The sequence below is a fragment of the Sylvia atricapilla genome, chromosome 6, assembly GCF_009819655.1.
Source record: "Sylvia atricapilla isolate bSylAtr1 chromosome 6, bSylAtr1.pri, whole genome shotgun sequence".
NCBI classification, from domain to species: Eukaryota; Metazoa; Chordata; class Aves; order Passeriformes; family Sylviidae; genus Sylvia; species Sylvia atricapilla.
The window spans coordinates 40,995,344-41,006,429 of record NC_089145.1 but is presented as its reverse complement, the minus strand read 5'-3'; the positions used below and the strand labels follow the sequence as shown (position 1 = coordinate 41,006,429).

At 39.3% G+C, this 11,086-nt stretch overlaps 1 long non-coding RNA gene across 1 annotated transcript; it reads left to right on the top strand.

The window, feature by feature from the left end:
• Positions 1-9,613: 9,613 nt before the first annotated feature.
• On the top strand, positions 9,614-10,299 carry LOC136362803 (uncharacterized). The gene is made up of 2 exons (XR_010743845.1): positions 9,614-9,867; positions 10,132-10,299. It is a non-coding gene; the product is annotated as an uncharacterized lncRNA (long non-coding RNA).
• The last annotated feature ends 787 nt before the right edge of the window (positions 10,300-11,086 follow it).

Sequence of the window (11,086 nt, the reverse complement as noted above, 5' to 3'; positions counted from 1 at the left end):
GGAAAGATACAACCCACAGGTAACCCCGTCATGCTGCCCCCAATGCTTATTTGGTTCCCAGGTATTTCAAGTAAATTACTTATAGGACTGGGGTCTGGTACAGATTGCTGAGGGGCTACATCAGGATGTGAGGGGAATGCAGCCCTTTTATGTGCAAAAAACTAAGGTGCACTTCTATAGCGTTTAGCAGAAAACCTTTACTATCTGTCCCATTAGCCTTGAGGGTGGCAGGGAGCATGACCTTGTCCTTAAACAGACATAAGTAGGATTACATAGACATGGGTCACACTCCATATAAGAACTAATCAAAAAGCACTGGCATTTAAATCCCCTCTAGCTTGCAAAAGGCTTTATCTGTTAAAACAAAAAGAAATTCAAATTAAAAGCAGCAGTGTTTGGACCTGCAAAATAGTAATGTGAGAAGAAAAGGAGGCTCAAGGAAAGCACAGAGAAACAAGGTAGAGACAAATTTGATACTGAGAAAAATTGCATTAGCAAAAAGTAATTATGAGAAGGGCTGACTGAGTGACAATGATATTACTTTGGTCTGGTTCTCTGCAAGAGAAGATGTTTATAGCAAAGAGGGCAGGGCTGTTTGATCCTCTAATTCTGACAAGTAGTTTTGGAAAGTTGTGAAGACTTGAATGTGTTTTGTCATCCAAAATGCAAGGATGAATAACATGAGGGTTTATCTGAGCAAATTTATAAGCATATTAATTTCTCTTGAGTAAATGAAATTAATGCTTAGCAACTAATGAAAGATTTTGAAAGACATTGCAATGTATAACTGAGGAATGGATCTTGCTGACTGTGTTCAAATTTTGTGAGTTTTTCTGTTGCTTTGGTTTTATGTTTGCTTGGTTTAGTTTTGTGTGATTTTTTTGATAAATACTAACTCAGTTTTGGCTAGGGTAGAGCTATTTTTCTTCATAGTGGCTAGCATGGGCTATGCTTTGAATTTGTGCTGGAGAAGGTTTGTCTTGAAGCATCAGTGGCTGTTCATGAGGCTGTGCTGGAGAACTTCCACTTGGAGCAGGTCCAACCCTGAGGGATTGCAGCTTGTGGATAAGTGCAAACTGAGCAGGAATGAAGGGAGGACTCCATTGCAATGTTAAACCATAAAAACTCACTCAAAGGGGTCAGGAGTGGAGATGGTAGTGGAAATTGTTTAAATTGTTGTGATCCATGACTTGAGCTGTGTGTTACAGGAGTACAGCAGGAGCCACCAGAAGCGGTGGAGGACAATCCTTAGAACTGCAGCAGACACCCGACCTGAGCTGCCTTTGGTGTCTGACGACACCCCACAACACAGCACCTCTCGTGTCCTGGGTGAGCAGCATACCAGATGGAGCACAAAATCATGGGCTAATGAACATATTGGGCATTTTGTGGATGCTTGTGGTCTTTTATGGACATTTTACAGACCTTTCACAGGGGTGGTCCGTAGACTAAGGGAACATTATCTATTAAATATATCAAACAGTGCAAATGAGGATGGTGGGTAATGATGATGTGTAGGACCTGAGCATGATATAAATGGTATGGAATAAGAAGTAGAGATTGTGCTGGTTTGGGCTGGGGTGGAGTTAATTTTTTTCATAGTAGCTAGCATGGAGCTGTGTTCTGCATTTGCACTGGAAACAGTGTTGATAACATTGGGATGATTTTATTATCACTGGGCAGTGCTCACACTGAGTCCAAACTTCTCAGCACCCCACCAGTGAGGAAAATGGGGCTGCACAGGAAGCTAGGAAGGGCCAGCCAGGACAGCTGACCTCAGCTGACCAAAGGTATATTCCAGACCACAGGGTGTCATGCTCAGCATATAAAACTGGGGAAGAAGAAGGAAGTGGGAGGTCATTTGGAATGATGATGTTTGCCTTCTCCAGTCACTGTTAGATGTGATGTAGCCCTCCTTTCCTGCCTGCCCATGGGAAGTGATGAATGAATTCCTTGTTTTGCTTTGCTTGTGTGGGAGACTTTTGCCTTACCTATTCAACTGTTTTTATTTCTACCCACAAGTTTTCTCACTTTACTCTTCCAATTCCCTCCCCCATCTCACTGAGGGGAAGTGTGTGAGTGGCTGTGTGGTGCTTAGTTGGAGGCTGGGGTTAAACCATAACATGCAGTGAAACAAAGATATTATCCCAAATGGGTTCTGGTTAATTTGCTTTTCTTGAAAATTAAAATAGTTGCATTAAAGAAAAATAATCCTCCCTTGTCTGTGTTTGTGCATCTGGTATTTAAAAAACAATGCCAAAGGAGCTTATTTATTGTGCTACCCAAAATGTCTAAGATGAGTACATTTCTGTTTCAGAGCAAATGTTAATTATATTCCAGGTTTTCCTGTGACAAAGATATAAAAACTTTGATTTAGCCTTTTAAAAACCTGAAATGTGGTGCCAGAAATTGCTGGTTAATTAACCTTCAGATTTCTGTGCTACATATGAGAATGCTTGGCTTATAAAATGATTCCATCATGTAAGAGCCTTAACTGCAGTGAACGACAAATTCAGAGGCTTGTTATGTCAGAAAGGAGGAGGAGGAACTTCTGTTTAGGACTTGCCTTCAGAGGGAAAGGAAACACTGATAGTATCCCTGTAACCTTGCACTGATGAGCAGGCACCACATTGCTTTGGAAAGATTCATATTTGAGATCTGATGACTAAGTGGTGGTGGGCACAGCTGCTTTAGAATCAGAGATAAAGGAAAGAAGGAAAACAAATCCAGAACTGCTATGAGAAAATCTTGCTGACATGTAATGCTGTCAGAGCATTTATAAAGAGCAGAAATCCTACTCAGTGTCAATCAGGTACGTGCTCTATTGAATGAAATATTTATTATTGTTAATGTTGCCAAAGGTCTGCAATTGATAGTCTCTGGATTTATGAACAATAGCCTCTGTGAGAGAAATTAGGTAGTTAAATTATCTAGAGTGTTAATTTTATTTCCAGTGTAAATTTGTTCTTAAAGTCTATCAGTTTATGCAGATTAAGTGATCTTCCAATAGGTTTGGGGTTTTAAAATATTTATGGATACCGAGAAAATTATGGAAGTCTGCTATATTTTAGGTCTTTGGCTTAAGAATCTTATTAGAATAGGTGGCTGCACTGAGAGCAGGACTATTTTGGAACATATATTAGGAAATTTGTGTTTTAAGGTTTTTGGGAAATTCCACAGATAAAAATACTAATAAAAGGTAAATGCTTCTTCCAAGCATCACAGCAATTGGTATCCTGATCTAAACCAAATTGGGGTTACTGGAGGTCTCTTTGCTTGACTTTTGAAATTCCAAATCTCTCACTGATAAATGTTTCAAGTTTTGTTTTTACAGTTCTGAAGTAGTTTTCCCATTGAAGTTGGTGATATAAATTTACACTCTTTTAATATGATCTTCAGCTTTAAGAAGGATCTTCCTAATTAGACTATGAGATCCAAGCCTGTTTTTTAAGTTTGCTTTTGGCACTGCTAAAAGGTTTACTTTACAATAACTAAAGATTGGACAGCACACATGTAAATCTTCATCAAATCCATCAGAACCTTTGCCTGAATGCTCATAAAAGACTTTTGGCTAGCAATGGCAAGAATGATCTGGTCTTTAATCTTGGATGCTTTATAACCAAGGTTTTATTAGAGAAAATAAATTTCAGCCTGGAGAGAGGATGGGATAAACAACAAATTGTTCAGTTTATACCTTGGAATGGTTGGTAAATGTGCTGATTTTTTCTGGGAAAGAGTTCAGCCTTGTCGTGGAGAGAATGATGCACAATTACTATTTGTGTGTAGAGAAAGTTTTGATATGATTATGGGTGGCATGAGAAACTGCTTTTGAACATAAAGTCATTTACAATTTGCTTCTGATGTGCTCGGTGTTACCAGCAATGTGTTTCCTCATCCATATCCTTGAAATTCCTTGCTCATCTGTTGTCCCCACAAGAGGGGGAGAATTCTAAGACTGGTGCTTTTACTGAAGCAACAGATACATGTTGTATTTCTGCTTTAGAGCTTTAGAACTTCTATTTTATATTTGAGAACTTTTTTAAAATTCTTCTTTCTGTTTGTGAACAAAGTTCAAGCACTCCTTTGTGGTTGTCCTCCTTTTTGCTTTTCTTTCTGAACTTTCCTGTACCTTTTAAAATAAGCTGTAACTTGCATTTTGCAGACACAGTGACTGTAACACAGCGTTAGTGGAAGTTAGCTGTAGTGTCTTCCTTGCCAGGCTGGGAACTCTGTGTGTAAGTGAACAGCTCAGCTTCCTCAGGCTTTCAAAGGAGAAATAATAAAAATTTTGGACCTGAAGGGATCAAGCAAATCTGATGCTTCCTTGCAATTTACTTCTTCAGTGCTGTAAATAGGAACCAGTAAATGGAGCTTCAAGTGTTTCTGGAGAAAGTGAAAACACACAAACTATTTTACATTCTTGAGAATTTTTTGGCTGATAACCTGAAAAACTTTTAATATCAGAGGAAGAAAATGCTCGTAGTCTTAGAGGTGTTTGTGAAATGTTGCGAGTGCAGAATTGTCAGCCAGTGTGAATATCTATAAGGATGTTCTGATCAAGAATGGATTAAAATGTATTCATTAAAACAACTATAAATCCAGTTAGCACATGATCTCTTTAAATGCTCTTGGTTTTATGCTCCTGGTTCTTGAATAATAGCTTAAAGGTAAAAGTAGCAGAGAGCTTACTGTGACAAGGGATGGTGATCCAGTTGACTGACCAGATTTTATATTCATTATTTTACGGTGCTCTTCTCCAGCTATTTGCAGCATGCTTTTGCAAGCAGCAAGAAATGTTCACATAAAAGTTTGCTGGTCCATTCCTTGAGTGACAGGACATAGGAAGCTCAGCAAGCAGAAATCCCAGAATAATTTCTCAGATTTCATTTTAATAAGACCAGGAGCCATTACAATTTTGTCTTAATTAGTATGTCAGATAAATATCCATTTGTGAGAATCCTCAATAAAGTTCTGACTCAGCTGAGACAGGATTTTACTCACAATAAAAGGCAGGTTTTCATGTCTAGGTTAATGATGAGACAAATCTATAACAGCTTTATTTGTTTAAGGAACTAAAACATACACACAAACTTTTGCTACGTGTGGATGGTGTTAAATGTATCAGACCTGGGATTTCATGCAGCATTATAAGAATGTTTCACAGCTTGAAAGGCAGGAATAAGCAATGTCTTGGTTTCTGTGCTCTTTCAGGGAATTAGTGATGGTGGAGAGAAAGTAAAGGCATAATGATTCGTTTATTAGGTGTTTGTAAGTCTTTTAAGTAATCAAAAATCAAGTATGAAAAAACTGAATTGAAAAAACTTCTTTTTAAAGAAGTTAGAATTAAATTGCAGAGATGAAGATATTCAGTCTTGAATTTGCTGTTAATATGAAGATGCACAACAAAATTAATGCAATCTGAATAGTCTTTTACAGTAATTCCAGTAAGAAAATTAATTTACTATAGCTAAAACCAGATAAGAGCCAAAGGAGTTCTGCATTTCGTGCCTATTCATACATAGATATCATTTCTATATCATTGTAGAAAAGATTGCTTATTCAAGTTTTATGACTAAAAAGACAAAAAGTTTTACACTTTTTATTTACTCTTTGGCTACCTAAATTAATCCTAAGTCATGAATCATTTGCATAGTAAAAGAGGCTGTCTGGGAAAAAAGACACTGTAAATAACACCATTTCATTTGGGGGGAGTGTGGTGGGGGGAGAAAGTAGAATAAGACATATTGCAAATTAGTCTGACAGGAAAAAAATCCACTGCTTTTTCTTTGCTCTTTATGCCACTGAGATCTGAAAAAATTATTCCCTGACAACACTTCTGCAAGGAAGGTTTTCTTTTGCCAAAGACAGCTCTGCTTATCACCACTGTTTCTCAGCCTGGAAAAATAAGAGGTTATTTGAGGAGCCTGAGGCATGGCATGCTCAAGCGAAAGCCAATGTCTGCTTAGCCAGGAGCAATGAATCCTGCATTTCCTGACACTGCCAAACCGAAACTCCCACCCTATCTTTTGGAGCTATGGCAAGTCAGACCTGCCAGGGTGGTAGAGCATGAACTGCAGAACTAAATGAATTCACATCATTTGGGGATGTGCCCCACTTGTCTACCCAACATCAGACTTGTTGCCTATAGATTGCCAGGGGGCAGGTTTTAAGGGGCAGTGATGACTTTTCTCCTTTATTCATTGGCAAAAAGACTATATCTTATGATAGGTCTTTATGCCTAATGAAGGACAGCTGCTACCAGAGAAAGTCTCATCTTTGCTTTCATCAGAAAACAAGATAATATCTCCCCTAAAAGTGTAGGGATTTTCAAATCCTACAGTCCCTATTGCCTGATTTACTTGGTTTTCTTCCAGTATTGACTTTTTTGGCCACCATCTCTTTCCTCTCAAATTTCTGCCTGACATGAAGTGCATTGCTGCAGGCTCTGCCCTCTCTATGCTGCTGTATATCCTCACAGACTTGAGTGGGGAAACTGCTGTGGGAAAAGGGAAGAAATGAGGTTCCCAATTTATTTATAATACAAGAGCTGTTGATTTGCTCTAAGAGGAAAGAGATGGAACTTGACTTGAGTCAAAAAATCTCAGCCCCTATGCCACCTCATGTCTATACCCTGTCAATAACAGAGACAATTATTCAGAAACCCTCCAAACTGTGTAAAAGTTCTACTGGGCAAAATGAGGTATTTTATCCATATGTTTTTTCCCTCGTTGAAGACAGAGGTTTGAGCATGGGACTCTGCTTCTCAGCTGACTAGAATTATATAACATCTTTGATGGCAACATGGGCAGTGGGATCTAGGGCCTCCTCAGCAAGTTTGCTGATGGCACCAAGCTCTGTGGTGCAGTCTTTGCTTTGTTCTTGTGAAAGCCCCCCTGGAGTGCTGCATCCATCTCTGGGACCCTCAGCATCAGAAGGATGAAGAACATAAGGTTCAGTGAGTCCAGAGGAGGCCATGAAATTCATCAGAAGGCTGGAGCACATCTCCTATAAGGAGCGCAGTCTGAGAGCGCTGGGATTGTTCAGCCTGGAGAAGAGAAAGCTCAGGTGGTACTTCCAGGGCCTAAAGGGGTTCCAGGCGAGCTGGAGATGGGCTTTTTACCAGGATGTGTAGTGATAGAACAAGGCAGAATGGCTTCAAACTGAAAGAGAGTAGGTTTGGACTGGATATTAGGAAGAAATTCTCTACTGTGAGGGTGGTGAGCAACTGGCACAGGGTGTCCGGTGAAGTCATGGATGTCCCATCCCTGGGAGCGTTCAAAGCCATGCTGGATTGAGCTCTGAGCAGCCTAATCTCATGGAATGTGTCCCTTCCTGTGGCTTGGGAAGGTTGGAACTAAGTGATCTTTAAGGTCCTTTCCAACCCAAACCATTCACAGATTCAATTATAATTCTATGAATACGCATTTTGCAAATGACTAGAAAGGAATGGAGTGAAGGAAGGCACGTGTAGGTTTGTTCTAGGACACTCTCATTAAGAGAGAAGAGTTGATTGAAGGAGTTAATTCCTCCTGGATCCAAGGTACTGGTGTATTCCATGCTGTTGGGACAGAGGTATGGTGTGGCAATCAAAACAAGAATGATTTTTTTAGAATTAGCTTCATTAATTGGTGTGTGCTGAGAGTGTGCTTCAGAGATGCTGGATACAGATGCATATCCCAGCTCTGTGAAAATCTAAATCCCTCTGCTGCTCTTCCCTGCCTTTTCTTGCATCAGAGGGAATGCCTTTTTTGATAATGAAGTTCTTACTGGACAAAGATGCTATTCATTGTAATGGCTTTTGCCATGATACTGCTGCAGATTGGAACATGATTACAAAACCCTCACATAGATCCTTGTAATTATAACTTGTGTAATAGTTTTCATAGATGTTCCTTTCTAATGGAACACACTAAAACTTTCATGCTGAATTGCAAATATTCTTTTTGATCAAGAAGTCCACACTGTACTTTGAAATAATTACATGGGGAGTAAAGGAGCTGAAGTGTCTCAGTTTGCATTTGTGTTCTTGAGCAGGATGGTCGCTTTTCATTTCTGGTGTCTGAAACCCTAAGTCTATGAAACATACTTAAGAAATGCAAATCATAGAAAGCTTAAATCCACTCTCAGATCTGGTGGCATTTTAATGGTCCACAAATTTAAAGGCTAAAAACTAGTAAAGTCAACCTTAACTCTAATTTGAACTAAGATCTGAAAATATTTTCCAGTAATGGGAAGGTGGGAAGGGAGATCTAGAGAGCAACTAATCCAGCATCCTGCTCAAATGAGTATTTTTTAAATCTCTCCAAAGATAGGGTTTTGACAGCCTTTCTGGGTAACCTGTTCTTGCACTTAATTCTCGCTGTGGAGATTTTTTCACCATGTTCTACTGGAACATTTCCTTGCACTGGCATGTGATTGTGATCTCCTGACTTGTGCACTCTCTGTAAAAAGAATCTGGATTTCTTGTCCTTGTAACTCCACTTCAGGGGTTAGAAGACTGAAGTTGTGTATTCAAATCCAGTTCCTTTGGTACCTCCATGTCATATCCATTGAGCTCTGAAATGTATTTATGGATGTTTAGAATAATCTAGGAGTTGTCAATGTCTTGAGTAACTGAAAGGCTAACTTCAGCTAAAGAGTACTCATTTACTTGTTTCAAAGTATTCTTTCCTCTGTGATTTTGAGCTGCTGTATTTTATTTAGAGTAGGTCTTGATGTCATTGAGGACAGGTTATTAATTTTGGAGGAATGGGTACCATATCTGAAGTTTGGACAGATAGCTGTGTTTGCATTTTGCTTCCCTATCTCTCCCCTACTTGTTGCATCCAGTCCTTCTCAGGTAATAATAAACTTGTTTACTTGCCTGCCTTCTGTTGGCAATATCTGGCACTGCTGTGTTTAATGAGTAATAAATTTGTCACAAAACCCGAAGCACAAGTATCATCATCAGGAATGACTTTCCTTTAATAATCACTTTTCCAGAAGATGATTCAGTTTATTGTTGCAGTGAGTTGTATAAAATGTAACTTAAGAGAATATTAATAGAATGCCCTGCAAGATGACTGAGGATCTTTGGCTGTGGGGTGGTGGAATGCACGCTTGCTGAATCACCTCTATTAAACCCAAAGGCAGAATGATTGCACTTTAGTTTAAACCTAGCAGAGAAGAAGGTCATCTTGATATTCTCTATTGCAAAAGATCTTTACTCAAAATGCATATAAAATGCTAAGCATGTTGTAGTGTATGTTGATGGAAGGGTGCCTGAGAACATCCATCACTCCCTTGCTTTTTTGAAGTGCTGTACTTTTCTAGGAAGAACTATTGTATTATGTTCCCAAGCAGGCACCCTGCCCTCTCTGCCTATTTTTCTCCTTTCCAAAACTAAAAAAAACCCCACAAACAACCAAACAAACACAGAGCTGGGGGGGGGGGGGGGTGGATTAATTAGGTTTTTCCCACAAGGCTTTTTAAGAGGTACTTGGTATAGGCAATGTGCAATAAGTGGCTTTCAAGTTAGTTGAAATACGTCAGATGGTTTAATTATTTACCCATGTGTCTGTTTGACTATGACATCTAAGCCAGTTCTTGTGCCTCATCTGGCGTGTGTTGCATGGTGACTCTCAAGGAACATTCAATTGTTGTAGTTATTCAAAGACAAGAAACCTTTATTTTTTTTCCTGTTTGTTTGTTTGTTTTGAGTTTTTTGTTTGTGGTTTTTTGAGTTTTTTTTGTGGAGAACATTGATAACATTCGGTTTTTTCCCCTACATCCTCATTGACAGAGGTGTCATCCTCTGGGTACTGGAGCTAATGAAGCTGCTTTGTGTCAGAAGTGAATCCTGCCTGTAGTGTCTTAGATTTGTGAATGGTAAGTGTTACTGGCGGAACTGGCCACAGTTATAGCTATTATAATATTAGCTATTGTTTACTTAATAACGGCTTTTCAGCGTTGAATATCTTGCTAAGCTAAACTGGCCTCAGTGGACTGAAATATTTGCAGGCTCCCAGGAGTATAAAAATAATAGACACCTGTTTTGCTTCTGTGTCTGGTACAGATCTAGTGCAGGGCTGATAGACTGCATCTAAGTAATGTACTTTATCATTGAATCTTGCTTTTAAAATCTTTTTTCAGAGGGAGAGGAAGTATTGGGACAGGAGTTCACTTCAGGAAGCAGTTCCTTTCTGTTTAATGAGAAGTGTTTAAGATACGAGGACATTATACCAGGATGGAACACATTTATTAGCTATTGCACTACTTATTGTAATCCTTTTATTAAATGTGGTTGTTTCTTCCTTCTGAGATGTTTGTGGAGTGTGTTTTCTGAAGTGTCATCTTGAGGTCTGTTTCCCTCTGTCTTCAGTTCTTCTTTAGGACATAGGACTTCACAGTCAAACAGCCAATTTTTAAGACCTTCTGAGCACGCATGATTTCAGCAATTTCACTTTGTTTGTGAGGCTCTGGGCTTCCCATTTTAAATTCTCTGGGTGTAAAGAAATTTGATCAGGTAGACCTATAGTCTACTGTGGCTACCCAAGTTAATAATCTCAGGTCAATACTGTTATTTTTTCACTACATTACAGCCTGCTGAAGACCATGAGTACAGTTTTCTTTAACCTGCTGGACCCCAGAGTCTTCTTCTCTTGTAAATAAGTTATGAGCAGTATGCTTTTCAGGAAGGCTGTACTGACTTCTTGTTCTTGTGTGAACTCCTGCCCCTTAAACAAGCCTCACTCTTCCTTCTGATAACTTCTGTGTCTGTTTCTAAATACTATGTGTTGCCGTTTGGAGACAATATCTCCTTCTGCTAAGCAGGCAGTTACCCTGCACACACGCATTAGTGGATTCCCTCTGCAGAAAAACATGACTCAAATCTCAGCTGATTTCTGTTCATAAAATTCCATAGTAGCAGCAGCTCTGTGTTATCTCTGCTTCTACAGCATACAGGCATTTATTTGCTAAATGCTGAGGGAAACTACACAACCAGTTGCCTGCTGCAAAAGCTATCACAGCTGAGTAACAGAGCTGACTAACAGAGATGTTGCTGTGATGCTGCTCAGGTCCTTCTCTCCAAAGGGTTTGGGGTTCT